The sequence below is a fragment of the Pseudophryne corroboree genome, unplaced genomic scaffold, assembly GCF_028390025.1.
Source record: "Pseudophryne corroboree isolate aPseCor3 unplaced genomic scaffold, aPseCor3.hap2 scaffold_195, whole genome shotgun sequence".
In the NCBI taxonomy this organism is placed as follows: Eukaryota; Metazoa; Chordata; class Amphibia; order Anura; family Myobatrachidae; genus Pseudophryne; species Pseudophryne corroboree.
This window is the reverse complement of record NW_026968590.1, coordinates 906,261-929,620: the sequence shown is the minus strand read 5'-3', so window position 1 is coordinate 929,620 and position 23,360 is coordinate 906,261. Positions and strand designations below refer to the sequence as shown.

Below are 23,360 nucleotides of genomic sequence, written 5' to 3'. Positions count from 1 at the left end.
TACATAAAGATCACCAAAATCTGATAACAAGGTCAATTACGTCCCTGGGTGGGATTGAACCACCAACCTTTTGGTTATTAGCCTTACACAGTAACTGATTGCGCCACAGCAACACTTTGCAAAAGTCCATACTGACAAAGGCTAATAAGCATTCATCTAGAACGATTCCTAGAAACATTTTAAAAAGTCAATAATGTGGAGAGTTTTTGTAAGATGTTTCTTCCATCAACCAATGAAGAAACACATTGGTACTTTCCCATGATGAGTGAGTGCTTCAGGATCTCTTGCACTTACATGTGCAGCAGAGTACTGTAATGGAAGCATGCTGGGTCCATAACCCAGAGGTAGGCAGATTGAAACTATCCTCTGCTATATGCATTTTTTTTGTTAATTAAAGTAATCCAAAACTGGGATTGATATTTTTGCTCTTTTATTTTTACTTAAAGTACAATAACTTTTACCATTTTAATTTGTTTTAATAGTATATTGACAGTATTGTTTTCTTTCAAAAATCCAATTAATTTTCTTTACCCGATTATTAAAATGGTAATTGACAAAAACAAACTACATTGTCACCAGAAGAGCAATACAAAATGTACAAATGATATATTAAAATCATCTTTCCAGCTTGAATTTCAATGATGCATTGGGGCAACGATTTTGTGAGAAACATCTTCACCCTTAAATAAAGATTTTCTTAATTCCTTACCTGTGTGCTAATTAGATATCACCTTGTTTTCACATTAAACAGACTTCCACATGAGAAAGCAGCAAGGATGCAGTGGCGTTAATGTTTCCTGGTGTCAACCTGTATTATTTCAGTAGATATTGAAATGAGGATGCACCTTGCTGCCTTTCCAATGAAGCAAGTTTAATTTAGTAATAGGTGAAAAACCATCCCTACAAAGATGTTAATCAGATACTTGGCTTTGTGGACACTTTTCAGAGAACAAATTTGTTAGCATAAAAATAAAGCCAGAAAATGAAGAGCTATTTAATCACTCAATTGGATTTTTTTGCCAGCATATTTCTTTTTCTCTGCAACCCACTGCTAAATTGTGCTTCCTAGCTGTTTTTATAAAATCACTGAATCAAATCTAACTCTGATTACATCAGAGAAGGCCAGGTACCCTACACCATAACAGGGGTTTTCGAAATTTTGACTTGTCTACATAAAGATCACCAAAATCTGATAACAAGGTCAATTACGTCCCTGGGTGGGATTGAACCACCAACCTTTTGGTTAATAGCCTTACGCAGTAACTGATTGCACCACAGCAACACTTTGCAAAAGTCCATACTGACAAAGGCTAATAAGCATTCATCTAGAACGATTCCTAGAAACATTTTAAAAAGTCAATAATGTGGAGAGTTTTTGTAAGATGTTTCTTCCATCAACCAATGAAGAAACACATTGGTACTTTCCCATGATGAGTGAGTGCTTCAGGATCTCTTGCACTTACATGTGCAGCAGAGTACTGTAATGGAAGCATGCTGGGTCCATAACCCAGAGGTAGGCAGATTGAAACTATCCTCTGCTATATGCATTTTTTTTTTGTTAATTAAAGTAATCCAAAACTGGGATTGATATTTTTGCTCTTTTATTTTTACTTAAAGTACAATAACTTTTACCATTTTAATTTGTTTTAATAGTATATTGACAGTATTGTTTTCTTTCAAAAATCCACTTAATTTTCTTTACCCGATTATTAAAATGGTAATTGACAAAAACAAACTACATTATCACCAGAAGAGCAATATAAAATGTTCAAGTAATATATTAAAATCATCTTTCCAGCTTGGATTTCAATGATGCATTGGGGCAACGATTTTGTGAGAAACATCTTCACCCTTAAATAAAGATTTTCTTAATTCCTTACCTGTGTGCTAATTAGAGATCACCTTGTTTTCACATTAAACAGACTTCCACATGAGAAAACAGCAAAGATGCAGTGGCGTTAATGTTTCATGGTGTCAACCTGTATTATTTCCGTAGATATTGAAATGAGGATACATCTTGCTGCCTTTCCAATGAAGCAAGTTTAATTTAGTAATAGGTGAAAAACCATCCCTACAAAGATGTTAATCAGATACTTGGCTTTGTGGACACTTTTCAGAGAACAAATTTGTTATCATAAAAATAAAGCCAGAAAATGAAGAGCTGTTTAATCACTCAATTGGATTTTTCTGCCAGCATTTTTCTTTTTCTCTGCAACCCACTGCTAAATTGTGCTTCCTAGCTGTTTTTTTTATAAAATCACTTAATTAAATCTAACTCTGATTACATCAGAGAAGGCCAGGTACCCTACACCATAAGAGGGGGTTTGCAATTTTGACTTGTCTACTTAAATATCACCAAAATCTGATCACAAGGTCAATCACGTCCCTGGGTGGGATTGAACCACCAACCTTTTGATTAATAGCTGAACACACTAACCGATTGCGCCACAGAGACACTTTGCAAAAAGTAAATACTGACAAAGACTAATAAGCATTCATCTAGAACGTTTCCTAGAAAAACTTTAAAAAGTCAATAATCTGGAGAGTTTTTGTAAGATGTTTCTTCCAGCAACCAATGAAGAAACACATTGGTACTTTCGCATGATGAGGGAGTGCTTCAGGATCTCTTGCACTTACATGTGCAGCAGAGTACTGTAATGGAAGCATGCTGGGTCCATAACCCAGAGGTAGGCCGATTGAAACTATCCTTTGCTATATGCATTTTTTTTGTTCATTAAAGTAATCCAAAACTGGGATTGATATTTTAGCTTTTATTTTTACTTAAAGTACAATAACTTTTACCATTTTAATTTGTTTTAATAGTATATTGACAGTATTGTTTTCTTTCAAAAATCCACTTAATTTTCTTTACCCGATTATTAAAATGGTAATTGACAAAAACAAACTACATTGTCACCAGAAGAGCAATACAAAATGTACAAGTGATGTATTAAAATCATCTTTCCAGCTTGAATTTCAATGATGCATTGGGGCAACGATTTTGTGAGAAACATCTTCACCCTTAAATAAAGATTTTCTTAATTCCTTACCTGTGTGCTAATTAGATATCACCTTGTTTTCACATTAAACAGACTTCCACATGAGAAAGCAGCAAGGATGCAGTGGCGTTAATGTTTCCTGGTGTCAACCTGTATTATTTCAGTAGATATTGAAATGAGGATGCATCTTGCTGCCTTTCCAATGAAGCAAGTTTAATTTAGTAATAGGTGAAAAACCATTCCTACAAAGATGTTAATCAGATATTTGGCTTTGTGGACACTTTTCAGAGTACAAATTTGTTAGCATAAAAGTAAAGCCAGAAAATGAAGAGCTGTTTAATCACTCAATTGGATTTTTTTGCCAGCATATTTCTTTTTCTCTGCAAACCACTGCTAAATTGTGCTTCCTAGCTGTTTTTATAAAATCACTGAATCAAATCTAACTCTGATTACATCAGAGAAGGCCAGGTACCCAACACCATAACAGGGGTTTTTGAAATTTTGACTTGTCTACTTAAAGATCACCAAAATCTGATAACAAGGTCAATTACGTCCCTGGGTGGGATTGAACCACCAACCTTTTGGTTAATAGCCGTACACACTAACTGATTGCGCCACAGCGACACTTTGCAAAAGTACATACTGACAAAGGCTGATAAGCATTCATCTAGAACGTTTCCAAGAAAAACTTTAAATAGTCAATAATCTGGAGAGTTTTTGTAAGATGTTTCTTCCATCAACCAATGAAGAAACACATTGGTACTTTCCCATGATGAGTGAGTGCTTCAGGATCTCTTGCAATTACATGTGCAGCAGAGTACTGTAATGGAAGCATGCTGGGTCCATAGCCCAGAGGTAGGCAGATTGAAACTATCCTCTGCTATATGCATTTTTTTTTGTTAATTAAAGTAATCCAAAACTGGGATTGATATTTTTGCTCTTTTATTTTTACTTAAAGTACAATAACTTTTACCATTTTAATTTGTTTTAATAGTATATTGACAGTATTGTTTTCTTTCAAAAATCCACTTAATTTTCTTTACCCGATTATTAAAATGGTAATTGACAAAAATAAACTGATGAGGATACTACTGCAGTCTTTGTTTCGTCTGTACCCGCTGAAAGAGCAGCAAAAGGTGGAGATCTTGATGGAACAGTTGAAAGGGCTTGCACTTAGAGAGGTTACTTCCTGGCCTACTGAAGAGAAGAAGACTGTGGACCAGATCCTCAACAGGCTTGCTACCACATTTGACACAAGGACAGTGTCAGAACTTAAAATGCACTTCTTTGCTCGAAAGCAACAACCAGGAGAGTCACTACGGGGCTATGCCCTCAGCTTGCAGGAAGCACTCAGAGATGTTCAGCAAGCAGACCCTGAGCAAGTGCATGACAAAGAGAAAATGTTATTGGACCAGTTCACTGAAGGTGCAAGGGGCGAATTTGTAAAACTCAGCTGCGACTATTGAGATTGCAGAAGCCTGGAAGCACATTCCTGGATTTTAAAGAGGCTGCGATTAAAGTTCTAGGCTCCAGTCTTACTTCAGGGGCTGTTCCACAAGAGTCTATTCCAGAGATGCCACGGTATCAAGAGAATTCTGATGCCCAGGAGTCAAGTTTTAAAGGAGCTACTTACCCACCTACAGTAAAAGGAGTGACAGTGCCATGTTCAAAGACATGCATATTTGACTCTTCTAGTGAGTTACGAAGTCTGCTGGCTGAACTGACACGTGGTGTGACAGAGATGCGCAGAGACCTGCAGATTCTGAAGAGACAGCAGGCACTGCTCCATGAAGAAATGGAATGGTGCCAGGAGAGGAGACCACTGAACAGTTCCCAATGGGACCTACATAGAAACAGGGAGACACTTTTTTCCAACCACTTTGCCTCCCAAAGGCGACCCATTTTTCAAAGCTGTGAAGGAAGCGGACAAATTAAGAGAGAATTTGAGCAGCCAGATCATTTAAACTCCAAATTCATGTGGTTAACCCGTTATGTTAGCCAAAGCCCGGTGGTTCAAGTTTGCATCAATGGAGTCTCAATGCCCGCTCTCTTAGACACTGGATCACAAGTGACCACAATACAAGCAACACAGTTTGAGCAGCATTGGACTGAGGAACAGATGTTTCCGTCAACTTCCACATTGATAAACCCGATTGCAAGCAATGGGCACTGCATCCCTTGCAAAGGATACTCGGAAGCTGAAATTCAAATCGGACGAACAGTGCTACCACAGCAAGGCTTCATCATCACCACTGCCCAAGATGATGGATTGCCTCCAGTGATAGTGGGCATGAATGTGTTGCGGAACTGCTGTGAGGAGCTCGTAGCAGCACTCCAAGGAGAGTTTCAAACTGACAAGCTCCAGGAGAAACAAGGCCTTCAACCTGGGATAGCCAAACAAAAGGGAAGAATGATAACAGAATTATCTGTAAGAGAGGAACATGAAAAAAATAAGGCTAGCCAAATAATGATAGAAATGCCCATCTCCAGTGTCCAGATTATCCGAAAGAATGCTTCAATGTTAGGCATGAATAATATAGCATCCAGTTCTAGAAACTGTGAGCAACCTATTCAAGGAACCAGTTTTGACCACCTGCAAGATAAAAGTCAGATGATAAGACACCTCAAAGCCTTACTGAAGATTGGGAAATACCTGACCAAGCGACAAAGGCAAGAATCCTCGCCAGAACTCCTGAAGTTGTTGAGACAGCGAGAAAGGCTGTTTGAAGAGAAAGGACAGTTGGTTCGATGTAGTGTGGATCCTAATACTCATTATAGGATCAGTCAACTTGTAATTCCAAGACAAAGTGCTTGTTATGTGCTTGAAGAATATCACGACAAGTCAGGTCACCCTGGGTGCAAAAGGATGGAAACAAGCATCTGGAAAAAGTTCTTTTGGGTTGAAATGAGGGAAGACATCAAGAGATGGTGCCGAAACTGTCCAACCTGTTCTGTAAGAAGAACCTTGCTGCCTCTTTCTCTCCAGAATCCATTGTCCCAAACCAGCTGTGATACTGAATCCCAAGATGGAATGGAAGAGGCTCATAAAATGTATTTACAGCAGACTAAGGTGGTTTGTCACCGACAAGGAGGCAAGAAGACTAGGGCTTGCAAAACAGAAAACCACCATAGTCAGCTGCAGTTTTGTACAGCATGTCCCAAAGACAGTTTAGAAAGAGTTCAATACTCATCCATGGCAGGGGGGTTGAGGTTTCCTAGACAAACTTTTCAAGACCATATACTGTCCAGATTTCAACCGATTGCTCCAGGAGCATGTGTTAATGTACTATAGCACAAAAGGAATTATACCTATCAGATACTGATGTTAAAAATGTTGATAAATGTTAATGTTTCAGACATAATCTGTGTTCACTAATGAATGTGACTGGATATAGTGAGAAGTTTATATAGGGATAAAACCAAAATGCGTGAGGACACGCATGTTTTGGGGGGGGGGCACGTGTGATATCCCATAACAACAAGGACATTTTTGACAACAGTGTAGTTGCCTGTGCCATTTTAAATAAAGTTTATTTAAAAGAAAATTGAACAGCAGTTTGAGAAGTCAGTTGGAGCCATGGTGAGGAAAGAGCTGGCGACGCCATTACGCAGAGATGAGCAGCTGAGAGAGGGGAGACAAATAAGCTGAAAATTGCATGAGAGAGTAAGCAGTAGTGCAAAATACAGCAGTGGAAGTGCAGCAATTAACAAGTAAGAACGCCATGACACTCTCAGCCAAGAGAGTGCACAGCAAGTGTCAGAGACAGGAGAGTATAAAGCCTTTATACCAATGCTGACTGGCCTACATCTGAGGGGAAACTGCCTCAGAAACATCTATTGACTGGGTGAGATAAATCCATATTTATACTGAAACCTACTCCACTGCAAAGGACATTATCCTATATTTACTATACCTATGCAGCGATTTACATGGGAAGCAGCTCCAGTTTGTTTTAAACAATCATCTTTACTACACAGAGCTACAATATTTTGTTCACAGCTAAAGGAGACAATAGCTGCATATAACTATGTAACAACATAACCGGGCCCCAACGTGCACATAGAGACTCCCTGCAGTGACACCAATGTTATCTGGGACTTAAATATTGTCTGCATAAGTTGATTTCTATTACTAAGCAACATAGTATTAATCTCAGATTTAGTTATATTACCATTTGTGTAATGACTTAAAGTGTATATGGTGTCTGTGTTTAAGTTGCTTGAATCAAATCTTTCCCTTCCCTACTGTAATCAGTTCCTTTTCTGAGTTATGTGGTAAACCATTTATTCTTTCATACAAAGCCCTGCCTGCCTTTCTTTGTGTCTGGGGAAACCTTGCCTCTCTGCCAGGAATAGAGAAGAGCTGCTGCTGAAGGAGGAATAGTCCATCAAGGTATCCCTGACCTGTTCCACATAGTTTACACACTTGTTATACCGGGGTGTTACATTGTGTGTGACTGACCTTAGGAAGAAACCGGAGCCTCCGCTGCAGTGACCCAGCAACCAGGGCACGGGAGTATACAGTGCCGCTGGGAGTGATGAAGCTGCAGTAAAGATGTCTATTAGACCTAGCCTGCTGCAGCCCTTGTAGATTCTCATAAAAAAAGTTCTTCTTTTCTTGTCAAAATTTATAGCTAAGAATAGGCTGCTTGAGGCAGGCCCCTGTTAAGTGGCCTGCTACTGAAGGCAACAACTACAAACTGAGCTCCCTGTTCATGGAAGCAGGGTTATAGAGGAGAATGCGCTGAGCATCTTGGGAACAGTCAAAAGCTTTGAGCCGGTTGGTGCCTCAGATCAAGATCCTACTCTACACCCCAATGTGAATCCTTGTGGAGTCCAGTGTACCCCACAGAAGAAATTAATGTGTCACACCCATTGGCAGCAACCTTAGAATAGCTGCTGACGGGCACAATTGAGAAAGGAAGGGGGGGGGGACATTTGAATCCAGCACATAGATGCAATTCAAATATGTAATTTGAACCTTCCTATTTTAAAATATAATGGATGAACCTCACCCTGTGAGAACAATCTTCATGATATAGAGATCTCATATGCAAAATAAGTATGAGTTGGGATAGGGCTGGGGAGGGTGGCTGCTCGGGCAGCCCCTCCCCCGTCAAGTTAAGGAGATTCAACTGAGGAAGCACAAGGGAACTCTCGTCTGGGGACAACAACTGCAGGGAGACCACATCTTTTCAGATGAACATGGGAGGGCGGAAGGCTGCCTAATACTGAAGCACCATCAAATATCAAACCATATGCAATAACTAGTACAAGCATTCCTGGGGGAAGGTCTGCAGGAGACGAATTTGCATACGGTGATGTCATCCAAGCAGTGGGCCAAAGTTGGCTGGAACCCTCATCTGCATATGAAAAGAGAAAAGGGTTATGCAGGGCATGGCGGCCTTTTGCGGCGCTTGGATGACCCCTAGTTCGCATTAAACACCTCCACCCTCCTTCGGTGTGGGGCTCATGTTGACTATGCCCCAGCCCCTGAAGCATTCAAGCTGATTTCTTGCAGCAGCTGGGCACTGTAACAGCTCCAGAGCTGCTCTGTAAGGCAAATAAAAGGGTGTGGGCCCTGCAGCACTACCTGTAGTTCGCATTGTGCGTTGGAAGGCACAAAGTAATCAGACGGGAGAAGTCAGGATAGTGCGCAAGGGCATAGAAGGGAGCGGCTCAAGAAAAGAGAAGTGGAAACAGACAGCAAACTAGGCTGGAGAGAGACCTGAGACAAAGAGATCTGAATTATACGAGAGCCGACCAGGGGAAACACAAATTATGCAGTCAAGTTTCCCACATTTGGGGAAATCGCAGGGGCAGCACAGCCAGAGTGCAATGGGTGAGCCTTGCCCTGGGAGAAGCACCTTCAAGATCATAGTATCTCACCTGGCAGGTAAGTAGGAGTTGGGCTAGAGCTGGGGAGGGTCGCTGCTCGGGCACCCCCCTGTCAAGTGAAGGAGATCCAACTGAGGCAGCACAATGGAACTCTCGAAAGAAGAACAAGGCTAGAGGAAGATCTGAGACAAAGAAATCTGACTTTTACCAGAGCTGACCAGCGGAAAACACAAACACAGTCCCCCACTACCACAAATAATGCAGGCGAGTTTCCCACATTTGGGGAAATCACAGGGGTCAGCATACCCAGAATGCAATGAATGAACCTCACCCTGGGTGAACAATCTTCATGACCATGGTGTCTCCTATGCAAAATAAGTATGATTTGGGATAGGGCTGGGGAGGGCCGCTGCTCAGGCACATCTCTGTCAAGTAAAGTTAATTCAACTGAGGCAGCACAAGGGAACTCTCATCTGGGGACAACAACTGCAGGGAGAACACATATTTTCAGATGAACATGGGAGGGCAGAAGGCTGCCTAATACTGAAGCACCCCCAAACAACAAACCAAATGCAACAACTAGTGCAAGCATTCCTGGGGGAAGGCCTGCAGCAGATGGATTTGCATATGGTGATGTTATCCAAGCAGTGGGTCAAAGTTGGCTTCAACCCTCATCTGCATATGAAAAGAGAAAAGGGGCGTGCAGGGCATGGCGGCCTTTTGCGGCGCTTGGATGACCCCTAGATCGCATTAAACACCCCCACCCTCCTTTGGTGTGGGGCTCATGTTGGCCATGCCCCATCCCATGAAGCATTCAAGCTGATTTCTTGCAGCAGCTGGGCACTGTAACAGCTCCAGAGCTGCTCTGTAAGGCAAGTAAAAGGGTGTGGGCCCTGCAGCACTACCTGTAGTTTGCATTGTGCATTGGAAGGCACAAAGTAAGCAGACGGGAGGAGAAGTCAGGATAGTGCACAAGGGTATAGAAGGGAGGGGCTCAAGAAAAGAGAAGTGGAAACAGACAGCAAACTAGGCTGGAGAGAGACCTGAGACAAAGAGATCTGAATTATACGAGAGCCGACCAGGGGAAACACAAATTATGCAGTCAAGTTTCCCACATTTGGGGAAATTGCAGGGGCAGCACACCCAGAGTGCAATGGGTGAGCCTTGCCCTGGGAGAAGCACCTTCATGATCATAGTATCTCACCTGGCAGGTAAGTAGGAGTTGGGCTAGAGCTGGGGAGGGTCGCTGCTCGGACACCCCCCTGTCAAGTGAAGGAGATCCAACTGAGGCAGCACAAAGGAACTCTCGAAAGAAGAACAAGGCTAGAGGAAGATCTGAGACAAAGAAATCTGACTTTTACCAGAGCTGACCAGAGGAAAGCACAAACACAGTCCACCACTACCACAAATAATGCAGTCGAGTTTCCCACATTTGGGGAAATCACAGGGGTCAGCATACCCAGAGTGCAATGAATGAACCGCACCCTGGGAGAACAATCTTCATAACAATGGTATCTCCTATGCAAAATAAGTATGATTTGGGATATGGCTGGGGAGGGCCGCTGCTCAGGCACATCTCTGTCAAGTAAAGGAGATTCAACTGAGGCAGCACAAGGGAACTCTCATCTGGGGACAACAACTGCAGGGAGAACACATATTTTCAGATGAACATGGGAGGGCAGAAGGCTGCCTAATACTGAAGCACCCCCAAACAACAAACCAAATGCAACAACTAGTGCAAGCATTCCTGGGGGAAGGCCTGCAGCAGATAGATTTGCATATGGTGATGTCATCCAAGCAGTGGGTCAAAGTTGGCTTCAACCCTCGTCTGCATATGAAAAGAGAAAAGGGGCGTGCAGGGCATGGTGGCCTTTTGCGGCACTTGGCTGACCCCTAGTTTGCATTAAACACCTCCACCCTCCTTCGGTGTGGGGCTCATGTTGGCTATGCCCCAGCCCCTGAAGCATTCAAGCTGATTTCTTGCAGCAGCTGGGCACTGTAACAGCTCCAGAGCTGCTCTGTAAGGCAAGTAAAAGGTTGTGGGCCCTGCAGCACTACCTGTAGTTCGCATTGTGCGTTGGAAGGCACAAAGTAAGCAGAAAGGAGGAGAAGTCAGGATAGTGCGCAAGGGCATAGAAGGGAGCTGCTGAAGAAAAGAGAAGTGGAAACAGACAGCAAACTAGGCTGGAGAGAGACCTGAGACAAAGAGATCTGAATTATACGAGACCTGACCAGGGGAAACACAAATTATGCAGTCAAGTTTCCCACATTTGGGGAAATCGCAGGAGCAGCACACCCAGAGTGCAATGGGTGAGCCTTGCCCTGGGAGAAGCACCTTCATGATCATAGTATCTCACCTGGCAGGTAAGTAGGAGTTGGGCTAGAGCTGGGGAGGGTCGCTGCTCGGGCACCCCCCTGTCAAGTGAAGGAGATCCAACTGAGGCAGCACAAAGGAACTCTCGAAAGAAGAACAAGGCTAGAGGAAGATCTGAGACAAAGAAATCTGACTTTTACCAGAGCTGACCAGAGGAAAGCACAAACACAGTCCACCACTACCACAAATAATGCAGTCGAGTTTCCCACATTTGGGGAAATCACAGGGGTCAGCATACCCAGAGTGCAATGAATGAACCGCACCCTGGGAGAACAATCTTCATAACAATGGTATCTCCTATGCAAAATAAGTATGATTTGGGATATGGCTGGGGAGGGCCGCTGCTCAGGCACATCTCTGTCAAGTAAAGGAGATTCAACTGAGGCAGCACAAGGGAACTCTCATCTGGGGACAACAACTGCAGGGAGAACACATATTTTCAGATGAACATGGGAGGGCAGAAGGCTGCCTAATACTGAAGCACCCCCAAACAACAAACCAAATGCAACAACTAGTGCAAGCATTCCTGGGGGAAGGCCTGCAGCAGATAGATTTGCATATGGTGATGTCATCCAAGCAGTGGGTCAAAGTTGGCTTCAACCCTCGTCTGCATATGAAAAGAGAAAAGGGGCGTGCAGGGCATGGTGGCCTTGTGCGGCACTTGGCTGACCCCTAGTTTGCATTAAACACCTCCACCCTCCTTCGGTGTAGGGCTCATGTTGGCTATGCCCCAGCCCCTGAAGCATTCAAGCTGATTTCTTGCAGCAGCTGGGCACTGTAACAGCTCCAGAGCTGCTCTGTAAGGCAAGTAAAAGGGTGTGGGCCCTGCAGCACTACCTGTAGTTCGCATTGTGCGTTGGAAGGCACAAAGTAAGCAGAAAGGAGGAGAAGTCAGGATAGTGCGCAAGGGCATAGAAGGGAGCGGCTCAAGAAAAGAGAAGTGGAAACAGACAGCAAACTAGGCTGGAGAGAGACCTGAGACAAAGAGATCTGAATTATACGAGACCTGACCAGGGGAAACACAAATTATGCAGTCAAGTTTCCCACATTTGGGGAAATCGCAGGGGCAGCACACCCAGAGTGCAATGGGTGAGCCTTGCCCTGGGAGAAGCACCTTCATGATCATAGTATCTCACCTGGCAGGTAAGTAGGAGTTGGGCTAGAGCTGGGGAGGGTCGCTGCTCGGGCACCCCCCTGTCAAGTGAAGGAGATCCAACTGAGGCAGCACAAGGAAACTCTCGAAAGAAGAACAAGGCTAGAGGAAGATCTGAAACAAAGAAATCTGACTTTTACCAGAGAGCAGAGGAAAACACAAACACAGTCCCCCACTACCAACAAATAAAGCAGTCGCGTTTCCCACATTTGGGGAAATCACAGGGGTCAGCATACCCAGAATGCAATGAATGAACCTCACCCTGGGAGAGTAATCTTCATGACCATGGTATCTCCTATGCAAAATAAGTATGATTTGGGATAGGGCTGGGGAGGGCCGCTGCTCATGCACATCTCTGTCAAGTAAAGGAGATTCAACTGAGGCAGCACAAGGGAACTCTCATCTGGGGACAACAACTGCAGGGAGAACACATATTTTCAGATGAACATGGGAGGGCAGAAGGCTGCCTAATACTGAAGCACCCCCAAACAACAAACCAAATGCAACAACTAGTGCAAGCATTCCTGGGGGAAGTTCTGCAGAAGACGGATTTGCATACGGTGATGTCATCCAAGCAGTGGGTCAAAGTTGGCTTCAACCCTCATCTGCATATGAAAAGAGAAAAGGGGCGTGCAGGGCATGGCGGCCTTTTGCGGTGCTTGGATGACCCCTAGTTCGCATTAAACACCCCACCCTCCTTTGGTGTGGGGCTCATGTTGGCCATGCCCCATCCCCTGAAGCATTCAAGCTGATTTATTGCAGCAGCTGGGCACTGTAACAGCTCCAGAGCTGCTCTGAACGGCAAGTAAAAGGGTGTGGGCCCTGCAGCACTACCTGTAGTTTGCATTGTGCATTGGAAGGCACAAAGTAAGCAGACGGGAGAAGTCAGGATAGTGCGCAAGGGCATAGAAGGGAGCGGCTCAAGAAAAGAGAAGTTGAAACAGACAGCAAACTAGGCTGGAGAGAGACCTGAGACAAAGAGATCTGAATTATACGAGAGCCGACCAGGGGAAACACAAATTATGCAGTCAAGTTTCCCACATTTGGGGAAATCGCAGGAGCAGCACACCCAGAGTGCAATGGGTGAGCCTTGCCCTGGGAGAAGCACCTACATGATCATAGTATCTCACCTGCCAGGTAAGTAGAAGTTGGGCTAGAGCTGGGGAGGGTCGCTGCTCGGGTACCCCCCTGTCAAGTGAAGGAGATCCAACTGAGGCAGCACAAGGGAACTCTCGAAAGAAGAACAAGGCTAAAGGAAGATCTGAGACAAAGAAATCTGACTTTTACCAGAGCTGACCAGAGGAAAGCACAAACACAGTCCCCCACTACCACAAATAAAGCAGTCGAGTTTCCCACATTTGGGGAAATCACAGGGGTCAGCATACCCAGAATGCAATGAATGAACCTCACCGTGGGAGAACAATCTTCATGACCATGGTATCTCCTATGCAAAATAAGTATGATTTGGGATAGGGCTGGGGAGGGCCGCTGCTCAGGCACATCTCTGTCAAGTAAAGGAGATTCAACTGAGGCAGCACAAGGGAACTCTCATCTGGGGACAACAACTGCAGGGAGAACACATATTTTCAGATGAACATGGGAGGGCAGAAGGCTGCCTAATACTGAAGCACCCCCAAACAACAAACCAAATGCAACAACTAGTGCAAGCATTCCTGGGGGAAGGCCTGCAGCAGATGGATTTGCATACGGTGATGTCATCCAAGCAGTGGGTCAAAGTTGGCTTCAACCCTCGTCTGCATATGAAAAGAGAAAAGGGGCGTGCAGGGCATGGCGGCCTTTTGCGGCGCTTGGATGACCCCTAGTTCGCATTAAACACCTCCACCCTCCTTCGGTGTGGGGCTCATGTTGGCTATGCCCCAGCCCCTGAAGCATTCAAGCTGATTTCTTGCAGCAGCTGGGCACTGTAACAGCTCCAGAGCTGCTCTGTACGGCAAGTAAAAGGGTGTGGGCCCTGCAGCACTACCTGTAGTTTGCATTGTGCATTGGAAGGCACAAAGTAAGCAGACAGGAGGAGAAGTCAGGATAGTGCACAAGGGTATAAAAGGGAGGGGCTCATGAAAAAAGAAGTGGAAACAGACAGCAAACTAGGCTGGAGAGAGACCTGAGACAAAGAGATCTGAATTATACGAGAGCCGACCAGGGGAAACACAAATTATGCAGTCAAGCTTCCCACATTTGGGGAAATCAGAGTGCAATGGGTGAGCCTTGCCCTGGGAGAAGCACCTTCATGATCATAGTATCTCACCTGGCAGGTAAGTAGGAGTTGGGCTAGAGCTGGGGAGGGTCGCTGCTCGGGCACCCCTCTGTCAAGTGAAAGAGATCCAACTGAGGCAGCACAAGGAAACTCTCGAAAGAAGAACAAGGCTAGAGGAAGATCTGAGACAAATAAATCTGACTTTTACCAGAGCTGACCAGAGGAAAGCACAAACACAGTCCCCCACTACCACAAATAATGCAGTCGAGTTTCCCACATTTTGGAAATCACAGGGGTCAGCATACCCAGAATGCAATGAATGAACCTCACCCTGGGAGAACAATCTTCATGACCATGGTATCTCCTATGCAAAATAAGTATGATTTGGGATAGGGCTGGGGAGGGCCGCTGCTCAGGCACATCTCTGTCAAGTAAAGGAGATTCAACTGAGGCAGCACAAGGGAACTCTCATCTGGGGACAACAACTGCAGGGAGAACACATATTTTCAGATGAACATGGGAGGGCAGAAGGCTGCCTAATACTGAAGCACCCCCAAACAACAAACCAAATGCAACAACTAGTGCAAGCATTCCTGGGGGAAGGCCTGCAGCAGATGGATTTGCATACGGTGATGTCATCCAAGCAGTGGGTCAAAGTTGGCTTCAACCCTCGTCTGCATATGAAAAGAGAAAAGGGGCGTGCAGGGCATGGCGGCCTTTTGCGGCGCTTGGATGACCCCTAGTTCACATTAAACACCTCCACCCTCCTTCGGTGTGGGGCTCATGTTGGCTGTGCCCCAGCCCCTGAAGCATTCAAGCTGATTTCTTGCAGTAGCTGGGCACTGTAACAGCTCCAGAGCTGCTCTGTACGGCAAGTAAAAGGGTGTGGGCCCTACAGCACTACCTGTAGTTTGCATTGTGCATTGGAAGGCACAAAGTAAGCAGACAGGAGGAGAAGTCAGGATAGTGCACAAGGGTATAAAAGGGAGGGGCTCATGAAAAAAGAAGTGGAAACAGACAGCAAACTAGGCTGGAGAGAGACCTGAGACAAAGAGATCTGAATTATACGAGAGCCGACCAGGGGAAACACAAATTATGCAGTCAAGCTTCCCACATTTGGGGAAATCGCAGGGGCACCACACCCAGAGTGCAATGGGTGAGCCTTGCCCTGGGAGAAGCACCTTCATGATCATAGTATCTCACCTGGCAAGTAAGTAGGAGTTGGGCTAGAGCTGGGGAGGGTCGCTGCTCGGGCACCCCCCTGTCAAGTGAAAGAGATCCAACTGAGGCAGCACAAGGGAACTCTCGAAAGAAGAACAAGGCTAGAGGAAGATCTGAGACAAATAAATCTGACTTTTACCAGAGCTGTCCAGAGGAAAGCACAAACACAGTCCCCCACTACCACAAATAATGCAGTTGAGTTTCCCACATTTGGGGAAATCACAGGGGTCAGCATACCCAGAATGCAATGAATGAACCTCACCCTGGGAGAACAATCTTCATGACCATGGTATCGCCTATGCAAAATAAGTATGATTTGGGATAGGGCTGGGGAGGGCCGCTGCTCAGGCACATCTCTGTCAAGTAAAGGAGATTCAACTGAGGCAGCACAAGGGAACTCTCATCTGGGGACAACAACTGCAGGGAGAACACATATTTTCAGATAAACATGGGAGGGCAGAAGGCAGCCTAATACTGAAGCACCCCCAAACAACAAACCAAATGCAACAACTAGTACAAGCATTCCTGGGGGAAGGCCTGCAGCAGATGGATTTGCATATGGTGATGTCATCCAAGCAGTGGGTCAAAGTTGGCTTCAACCCTCGTCTGCATATGAAAAGAGAAAAGGGGCGTGCAGGGCATGGCGGCCTTTTGCGGCGCTTGGATGACCCCTAGTTCGCATTAAACACCTCCACCCTCCTTCGGTGTGGGGCTCATGTTGGCTATGCCCCAGCCCCTGAAGCATTCAAGCTGATTTCTTGCAGCAGCTGGGCACTGTAACAGCTCCAGAGCTGCTCTGAACGGCAAGTAAAAGGGTGTGGGCCCTGCAGCACTACCTGTAGTTTGCATTGTGCATTGGAAGGCACAAAGTAAGCAGACGGGAGAAGTCAGGATAGTGCGCAAGGGCATAGAAGGGAGCGGCTCAAGAAAAGAGAAGTTGAAACAGACAGCAAACTAGGCTGGAGAGAGACCTGAGACAAAGAGATCTGAATTATACGAGAGCCGACCAGGGGAAACACAAATTATGCAGTCAAGTTTCCCACATTTGGGGAAATCGCAGGAGCAGCACACCCAGAGTGCAATGGGTGAGCCTTGCCCTGGGAGAAGCACCTACATGATCATAGTATCTCACCTGCCAGGTAAGTAGAAGTTGGGCTAGAGCTGGGGAGGGTCGCTGCTCGGGTACCCCCCTGTCAAGTGAAGGAGATTCAACTGAGGCAGCACAAGGGAACTCTCGAAAGAAGAACAAGGCTAGAGGAAGATCTGAGACAAATAAATCTGACTTTTACCAGAGCTGACCAGAGGAAAGCACAAACACAGTCCCCCACTACCACAAATAATGCAGTCGAGTTTCCCACATTTGGGGAAATCACAGGGGTCAGCATACCCAGAATGCAATGAATGAACCTCACCCTGGGAGAACAATCTTCATGACCATGGTATCTCCTATGCAAAATAAGTATGATTTGGGATAGGGCTGGGGAGGGCCGCTGCTCAGGCACATCTCTGTCAAGTAAAGGAGATTCAACTGAGGCAGCACAAGGGAACTCTCATCTGGGGACAACAACTGCAGGGAGAACACATATTTTCAGATGAACATGGGAGGGCAGAAGGCTGCCTAATAATGAAGCACCCCCAAACAACAAACCAAATGCAACAACTAGTGCAAGCATTCCTGGGGGAAGGCCTGCAGCAGATGGATTTGCATACGGTGATGTCATCCAAGCAGTGGGTCAAAGTTGGCTTCAACCCTCGTCTGCATATGAAAAGAGAAAAGGGGCGTGCAGGGCATAGCGGCCTTTTGCGGCGCTTGGATGACCCCTAGTTCGCATTAAACACCTCCACCCTCCTTCGGTGTGGGGCTCATGTTGGCTATGCCCCAGCCCCTGAAGCATTCAAGCTGATTTCTTGCAGCAGCTGGGCACTGTAACAGCTCCAGAGCTGCTCTGTACGGCAAGTAAAAGGGTGTGGGCCCTGCAGCACTACCAGTAGTTTGCATTGTGCATTGGAAGGCACAAAGTAAGCAGACAAGAGGAGAAGTCAGGATAGTGCACAAGGGTATAAAAGGGAGGGGCTCATGAAAAAAGAAGTGGAAACAGACAGCAAACTAGGCTGGAGAGAGACCTGAGACAAAGAGATCTGAATTATACGAGAGCCGACCAGGGGAAACACAAATTATGCAGTCAAGCTTCCCACATTTGGGGAAATCGCAGGGGCACCACACCCAGAGTGCAATGGGTGAGCCTTGCCCTGGGAGAAGCACCTTCATGATCATAGTATCTCACCTGGCAGGTAAGTAGGAGTTGGGCTAGAGCTGGGGAGGGTCGCTACTCGGGCACCCCCCTGTCAAGTGAAAGAGATCCAACTGAGGCAGCACAAGGGAACTCTCGAAAGAAGAACAAGGCTAGAGGAAGATCTGAGACAAATAAATCTGACTTTTACCAGAGCTGACCAGAGGAAAGCACAAACACAGTCCCCCACTACCACAAATAATGCAGTCGAGTTTCCCACATTTGGGGAAATCACAGGGGTCAGCATACCCAGAATGCAATGAATGAACCTCACCCTGGGAGAACAATCTTCATGACCATGGTATCGCCTATGCAAAATAAGTATGATTTGGGATAGGGCTGGGGAGGGCCGCTGCTCAGGCACATCTCTGTCAAGTAAAGGAGATTCAGCTGAGGCAGCACAAGGGAACTCTCATCTGGGGACAACAACTGCAGGGAGAACACATATTTTCATATAAAAATCTTGGTCATGCTCTGGTTTCTCTTCAGAACGAACAAATCTTTCGCCTCTTACTAAAGATTTCCGTGGAGAGGCGCAAAACCGAGTTTTATCTCAATTTTTGCATGCCCCATCTTTTTGGGGTTTCTTTTACCGGTTTAAAGATAGAATGAGTGTGCTTTAATGTAAGCTCATTTGCATAGAAATGACAGTAAATGTTTATTTATGTTCAAACAGAACTTTCTTGACCATGCTACTTGCTTTAAAGATCTGGGAGCACATGGAATACAGTACAAACCATGCTTATAGCAAGGAGAAGCCAGGTGAGAAATCTGCTTTCTTTCAAATTGGGCACTCACTTTGATCTGAATGAGGACTGCTGGCACAGCACTCAGGCGACAGGTGGAATCTTGGTCATGCTCTGGTTTCTCTTCAGAACGAACAAATCTTTCGCCTTTTATTAAAGATTATCCGTGGAGAGGAGCAAAACTGAATTTTATCTCAATTTTTGCATGCCCCATATTATTGGGGTTTCTTTTATCAGTTTAAAGACAGAACGAGTGTGCTTTCTTGTTAGCTTTAATGTAAGTTTATTTGCATAACAATGACAATAAATGTCTGTTTCTTTTCAAGCAGAACTTTCTTGACCATACTAATTGCTTGAAAGATCTGGGAGCACATGGAAAAGAGTACAAACCATGTTTATAGCAAGGGGAAGCCTGGTGAGAAATCTGCTTTCTTTCTTTCAAATTGGGTGCTCACTTTGAGCTGAATGAGGACTGCTGGCATGGCACTCAGGCGACAGGTGGAATCTTGGTCATGCTCTGGTTTCTCTTCAGAACAAACAAATCTTTCGCCTTTTACTAAAGATTTCCGTGGAGAGGAGCAAAACTGAGTTTTATCTCAATTTTTGCATGCCCCATATCATACCTCCCAACTGTCCCGATTTTCGCGGGACAGTCCCGTTTTTTGGGGACTGTCCCGCTGTCCCACCTGCGGGCCGCAGTGTCCCGCGGTGGGGAGGACAATTGGGAGGCTCTGTCTGTCGCTGCCCTGCTTAGCAGAGCAGCGGTGAATAGACGCTGTGCGCATGCGCACAGCGTCTATTCACTGAAGTCAGAGGGAGAGGTGGCATGCCAGCGGCTCACAGAGCGCTGGGCATGCCCGCTCAGTGCCGAAAACGGGGGCGTGACTCGCGATCGCGGGTCCTCCCGCGAAGCCACGCCCCCTTTTACTTAGGCCACACCCTTTTTGGGAGCGCGCGCGACTTCGCCGCGCGTGTGTCCCTCTTTGCGAGCCGACAAAGTTGGGAGGTATGCCCATATTATTGGGGTTTCTTTTATCAGTTTAAAGACAGAACGAGTTTGCTTTCTTGTTAGCTTTAATGTAAGTTTATTTGCATAACAATGACAGTAAATGTTTGTTTCTTTTCAAACAGAACTTTCTTGACCATGCTACTTGCTTGAAAGATCTGGGAGCACATGGAAAACAGTACAAACCATGCAGTATCACAAGAGCCTTTATTTGATCTTTCATGAAGATAGAGCAGAATTGAGGACACGTCAACAATTTCTGCCGAAGGTGGTTCATCTTTCCACATGGTGCCTTTGGCCACTGACACCTTCGTTGAGTCAAAGTCTCTGGCTGTGGTCAGAACTTTGAAAATTTATGTCACCAGAACGGTTCAGATTAGGAAAACAGAGGCTCTGTTTGTCCTGTATGCTCCCAACAGGATTGGGTTTCCTGCTTCCATGTAGACCATTATGCGCTGGATCTGTGGTAAGATTCAGCATGCTCATTCCATGGCAGGATTGCCGTTACTGAATTAGGTGAAGACCCATTCTACTAGAAAGGTGGGTTCATCCTGGGCAGCTGGTCGGGGAGTCTCGGCATTGCAACTTTGCCGAGCAGCTATTTAGTAAACACTTTTGCTAAGTTTTACAAGTTTGATACCTTGGCCGATGATAACTTCAAGTTGGGTCATTCGGTGCTGCAGAGTCGTACGCACTCTTCCACCCGTTCAAGAGCTTTGGTATAACCCCATGGTTCTTAATGTGACCCCAGCATCCTCTAGGTCGTATGAGAAAATAGGATTTTAATACCTACCGGTAAATCCTTTTCTCTTAGTCTGTAGAGGATGCTGGGCACCCGTCCCAGTCCATACTGTGTCTGCAGTTATTACTTGTGGTTATACACATGTTGTGTTATGGTTCTGGTCAGCTTTTTGCTGCAATTGTTCATGCCGTTGGCTTGTGTTCTGTTGAATGCCACGTTCTGCGGCATGCTTAAGGTGTGAGCTGGTAAGATGCTCACCTTAGTTTAACAATAAATCCTTTCCTCGAAATGTCCGTCTCCATGGGCACAGTTCCTATAACTGGAGTCTGGAGGAGGGGCATAGAGGGAGGAGCCAGTTCACACCCTTTGATAGTCTTAAAGTGCCCATGTCTCTTGCGGATCCCGTCTATACCCCATGGTTCTTAATGTGACCCCAGCATCCTCTACGGACTAAGAGAAAAGGATGCCCTTGCGCACTATCCTGACTTCTCCTCCCGTCTGCTTACTTTGTGCCTTCCAACGCACAATGCAAACTACAGGTGGTGCTGCAGGGCCCACACCCTTTTACTTGCCTTACAGAACAGCTCTGGAGCTGTTACAGTGCCCAGCTGCTGCAAGAAATCAGCTTGAATGCTTCAGGGGATGGGGCATGGCCAACATGAGCCCCACACCAAAGGAGGGTGGGGGTGTTTAATGAGAACTAGGGGTCATCCAAGCACTGCAAAAGGCCGCCATGCCCTGCACGCCCCTTTTCTCTTTTCATATGCAGATGAGGGTTCCAGCCAACTTTGGCCCACTGCTTGAATAACATCACTGTATGCAAATCCGTCTGCTGCAGACCTTCCCCCAGGAAGGCTTGTACTAGATGTTGCATATGGTTTGATATTTGATGGTGCTTCAGTATTAGGCAGCCTTCCGCCCTCCCATGTTCATCTGAAAAGATGTGGTCTCCCTGCAGTTGTTGTCCCCAGACGAGAGTTCCCTTGTGCTTCCTCAGTTGAATCTCCTTAACTTGACGGGGGAGGGGCTGCCCGAGCAGCCACCCTCCCCAGCCCTATCCCAACTCATACTTATTTTGCATATGAGATCTCTTGATCATGAAGATTGTTATCACAGGGTGAGGTTCATCCATTATATTTTAAAATAGGAAGGTACAAATTACATATTTGAATTGCATTTATGTGCTGGATTCAAATGTCCCCCCCCCCCTTCCTTTCTCAATTGTGCCCGTCAGCAGCTATTCTAAGGTTGCTGCCAATGGGTGTGACACATTAATTTCTTCTGTGGGGTACACTGGACTCCACAAGGATTCACATTGGGGTGTAGAGTAGGATCTTGATCTGAGGCACCAACCGGCTCAAAGCTTTTGACTGTTCCCAAGATGCTCAGTGCATTCTCCTCTATAACCCCGCTTCCATGAACAGGGAGCTCAGTTTGTAGTTGGTGCCTTCAGTAGCAGGCCACTTAACAGGGGCCTGCCTCAGGCAGCCTATTCTTAGCTATAAATTTTGACAAGAAAAGAAGAACTTGTTTTATGAGAATCTACAAGGGCTGCAGCAGGCTAGGTCTAATAGACATCTTTACTGCAGCTTCATCACTCCCAGCGGCGCTGTATACTCCCGTGCCCTGGTTGCTGGGTCACTGCAGCGGAGGGTCCGGTTTCATCCTAAGGTCAGTCACACACACACCACCCTTCCGGATCACGAGGCCGCTGATGAAGGGGAGCGTGGCCGTAGGGGGTGGACCGTGTGCGCACTGGCGTGGACACTGATTACTGGGCAGCCGCTCCACTAGCCACCAGGTACAGTTAAGGAGCACAGGTCTGGGGGTTTTTCTCCTATATTAACCCAATTTTGTACTGCCCGCAGCGCATTGTGATAGGTAATAGGGCCTGATTCAGGTTGGATTGCAATCACAATAAGCGATCCAACTGCAAAAATTGCTAAGAGCATACGCATGTGCCTGCATTTTCTGCGGCACCCCGCAGAGAATGCGATCGCCTCTGCCTGTCAATCGGGGCGGGGGGGGGGATAGGTGGGTCAGCAACACTCCATTTCCAAGTCAGGGATGGAGCGGTGCGGGGGCAAGGCTTCAAAATGGGGTCTGCAACGGAGGAGACACAGGGGGCGTGGTCACAGCGGCTGTATGACATCACATTCAGCCGCTGTGATCACAAAAATGGTGGCGGCTTCCTGCGCGCACATACAGTCTGCACCAGCAGGAGGCTACACCATTTTTTATGATCACGCTGAACTGCAGTGCGACTGCAATTACAGCATGGTCAAGAAGGGAGGCGTCATGCTGGGTGGCCATGCCCTTTCACTGTGCAGGAGCCAGCACTGCTCACACACTAGTCCCCGGGTGCAGCCCCCAACCCCCGGGACACCCGGAGCAACAAAATGTAGATTCAGGCCACCAGGCCACGCCCCTACCTATGAAACCATGCCTCCTTTTTACCATTGCGCTGCTTATCTGCGCGCACTGCATTACAATCTCCCTCGCCACCTCTCTGGGTGTCACCAGTGATAGTGACACCTCTGCCATGCTTGTAGCAGCTGGTCCTAAGATCTACGCCTCAAGCCCTGAGTGTTTGCCCTTGTGACTTGTTGATCATCATAGCGAAGCAGATGCTTACAGAAAACTGCAGGGGCTTAGATTGAAAATAAAAAAATTGATGGGTATAAGGTAGAGAGGAGCGGGTTCGGTTCTCCGAGAACCGAATTCCCCACGAACTCCACGTTGTTTACACTGGTCCGAGGCAGGCTCGGTTGTTCC

At 46.1% G+C, this 23,360-nt stretch overlaps 20 non-coding genes across 20 annotated transcripts; 3 read left to right on the top strand and 17 right to left on the bottom strand.

Annotated features, from left to right (window-relative positions):
- Positions 1-8,740: 8,740 nt before the first annotated feature.
- LOC135004940 (U1 spliceosomal RNA) lies at positions 8,741-8,903 on the bottom strand. Its single transcript, XR_010205651.1, has one exon. It is a non-coding gene; the product is annotated as a U1 spliceosomal RNA (small nuclear RNA).
- A 152-nt stretch (positions 8,904-9,055) lies between these two features.
- On the bottom strand, positions 9,056-9,219 carry LOC135004759 (U1 spliceosomal RNA). The gene has a single exon (XR_010205487.1). It is a non-coding gene; the product is annotated as a U1 spliceosomal RNA (small nuclear RNA).
- Positions 9,220-9,893: 674 nt separating this feature from the next.
- LOC135004798 (U1 spliceosomal RNA) lies at positions 9,894-10,056 on the bottom strand. Its single transcript, XR_010205522.1, has one exon. It is a non-coding gene; the product is annotated as a U1 spliceosomal RNA (small nuclear RNA).
- Positions 10,057-10,208: 152 nt separating this feature from the next.
- LOC135004717 (U1 spliceosomal RNA) lies at positions 10,209-10,372 on the bottom strand. Its single transcript, XR_010205445.1, has one exon. It is a non-coding gene; the product is annotated as a U1 spliceosomal RNA (small nuclear RNA).
- Positions 10,373-11,046: 674 nt separating this feature from the next.
- LOC135004836 (U1 spliceosomal RNA) lies at positions 11,047-11,209 on the bottom strand. Its single transcript, XR_010205559.1, has one exon. It is a non-coding gene; the product is annotated as a U1 spliceosomal RNA (small nuclear RNA).
- Positions 11,210-11,361: 152 nt separating this feature from the next.
- On the bottom strand, positions 11,362-11,525 carry LOC135004715 (U1 spliceosomal RNA). The gene has a single exon (XR_010205443.1). It is a non-coding gene; the product is annotated as a U1 spliceosomal RNA (small nuclear RNA).
- A 674-nt stretch (positions 11,526-12,199) lies between these two features.
- On the bottom strand, positions 12,200-12,362 carry LOC135004825 (U1 spliceosomal RNA). Its single transcript, XR_010205548.1, has one exon. It is a non-coding gene; the product is annotated as a U1 spliceosomal RNA (small nuclear RNA).
- Positions 12,363-12,511: 149 nt separating this feature from the next.
- Positions 12,512-12,676, bottom strand: LOC135004838 (U1 spliceosomal RNA). The gene has a single exon (XR_010205561.1). It is a non-coding gene; the product is annotated as a U1 spliceosomal RNA (small nuclear RNA).
- A 670-nt stretch (positions 12,677-13,346) lies between these two features.
- On the bottom strand, positions 13,347-13,509 carry LOC135004783 (U1 spliceosomal RNA). Its single transcript, XR_010205509.1, has one exon. It is a non-coding gene; the product is annotated as a U1 spliceosomal RNA (small nuclear RNA).
- Positions 13,510-13,661: 152 nt separating this feature from the next.
- Positions 13,662-13,825, bottom strand: LOC135004708 (U1 spliceosomal RNA). Its single transcript, XR_010205436.1, has one exon. It is a non-coding gene; the product is annotated as a U1 spliceosomal RNA (small nuclear RNA).
- Positions 13,826-14,797: 972 nt separating this feature from the next.
- Positions 14,798-14,960, bottom strand: LOC135004687 (U1 spliceosomal RNA). The gene has a single exon (XR_010205416.1). It is a non-coding gene; the product is annotated as a U1 spliceosomal RNA (small nuclear RNA).
- A 674-nt stretch (positions 14,961-15,634) lies between these two features.
- On the bottom strand, positions 15,635-15,797 carry LOC135004955 (U1 spliceosomal RNA). The gene has a single exon (XR_010205663.1). It is a non-coding gene; the product is annotated as a U1 spliceosomal RNA (small nuclear RNA).
- Positions 15,798-15,949: 152 nt separating this feature from the next.
- Positions 15,950-16,113, bottom strand: LOC135004640 (U1 spliceosomal RNA). Its single transcript, XR_010205372.1, has one exon. It is a non-coding gene; the product is annotated as a U1 spliceosomal RNA (small nuclear RNA).
- A 671-nt stretch (positions 16,114-16,784) lies between these two features.
- On the bottom strand, positions 16,785-16,947 carry LOC135004782 (U1 spliceosomal RNA). Its single transcript, XR_010205508.1, has one exon. It is a non-coding gene; the product is annotated as a U1 spliceosomal RNA (small nuclear RNA).
- A 152-nt stretch (positions 16,948-17,099) lies between these two features.
- LOC135004887 (U1 spliceosomal RNA) lies at positions 17,100-17,263 on the bottom strand. The gene has a single exon (XR_010205605.1). It is a non-coding gene; the product is annotated as a U1 spliceosomal RNA (small nuclear RNA).
- Positions 17,264-17,937: 674 nt separating this feature from the next.
- Positions 17,938-18,100, bottom strand: LOC135004944 (U1 spliceosomal RNA). Its single transcript, XR_010205655.1, has one exon. It is a non-coding gene; the product is annotated as a U1 spliceosomal RNA (small nuclear RNA).
- A 152-nt stretch (positions 18,101-18,252) lies between these two features.
- On the bottom strand, positions 18,253-18,416 carry LOC135004667 (U1 spliceosomal RNA). The gene has a single exon (XR_010205397.1). It is a non-coding gene; the product is annotated as a U1 spliceosomal RNA (small nuclear RNA).
- Positions 18,417-18,560: 144 nt separating this feature from the next.
- Positions 18,561-18,676, top strand: LOC135005031 (U5 spliceosomal RNA). The gene has a single exon (XR_010205723.1). It is a non-coding gene; the product is annotated as a U5 spliceosomal RNA (small nuclear RNA).
- Positions 18,677-18,946: 270 nt separating this feature from the next.
- On the top strand, positions 18,947-19,063 carry LOC135005055 (U5 spliceosomal RNA). The gene has a single exon (XR_010205747.1). It is a non-coding gene; the product is annotated as a U5 spliceosomal RNA (small nuclear RNA).
- A 286-nt stretch (positions 19,064-19,349) lies between these two features.
- Positions 19,350-19,462, top strand: LOC135005056 (U5 spliceosomal RNA). The gene has a single exon (XR_010205748.1). It is a non-coding gene; the product is annotated as a U5 spliceosomal RNA (small nuclear RNA).
- The last annotated feature ends 3,898 nt before the right edge of the window (positions 19,463-23,360 follow it).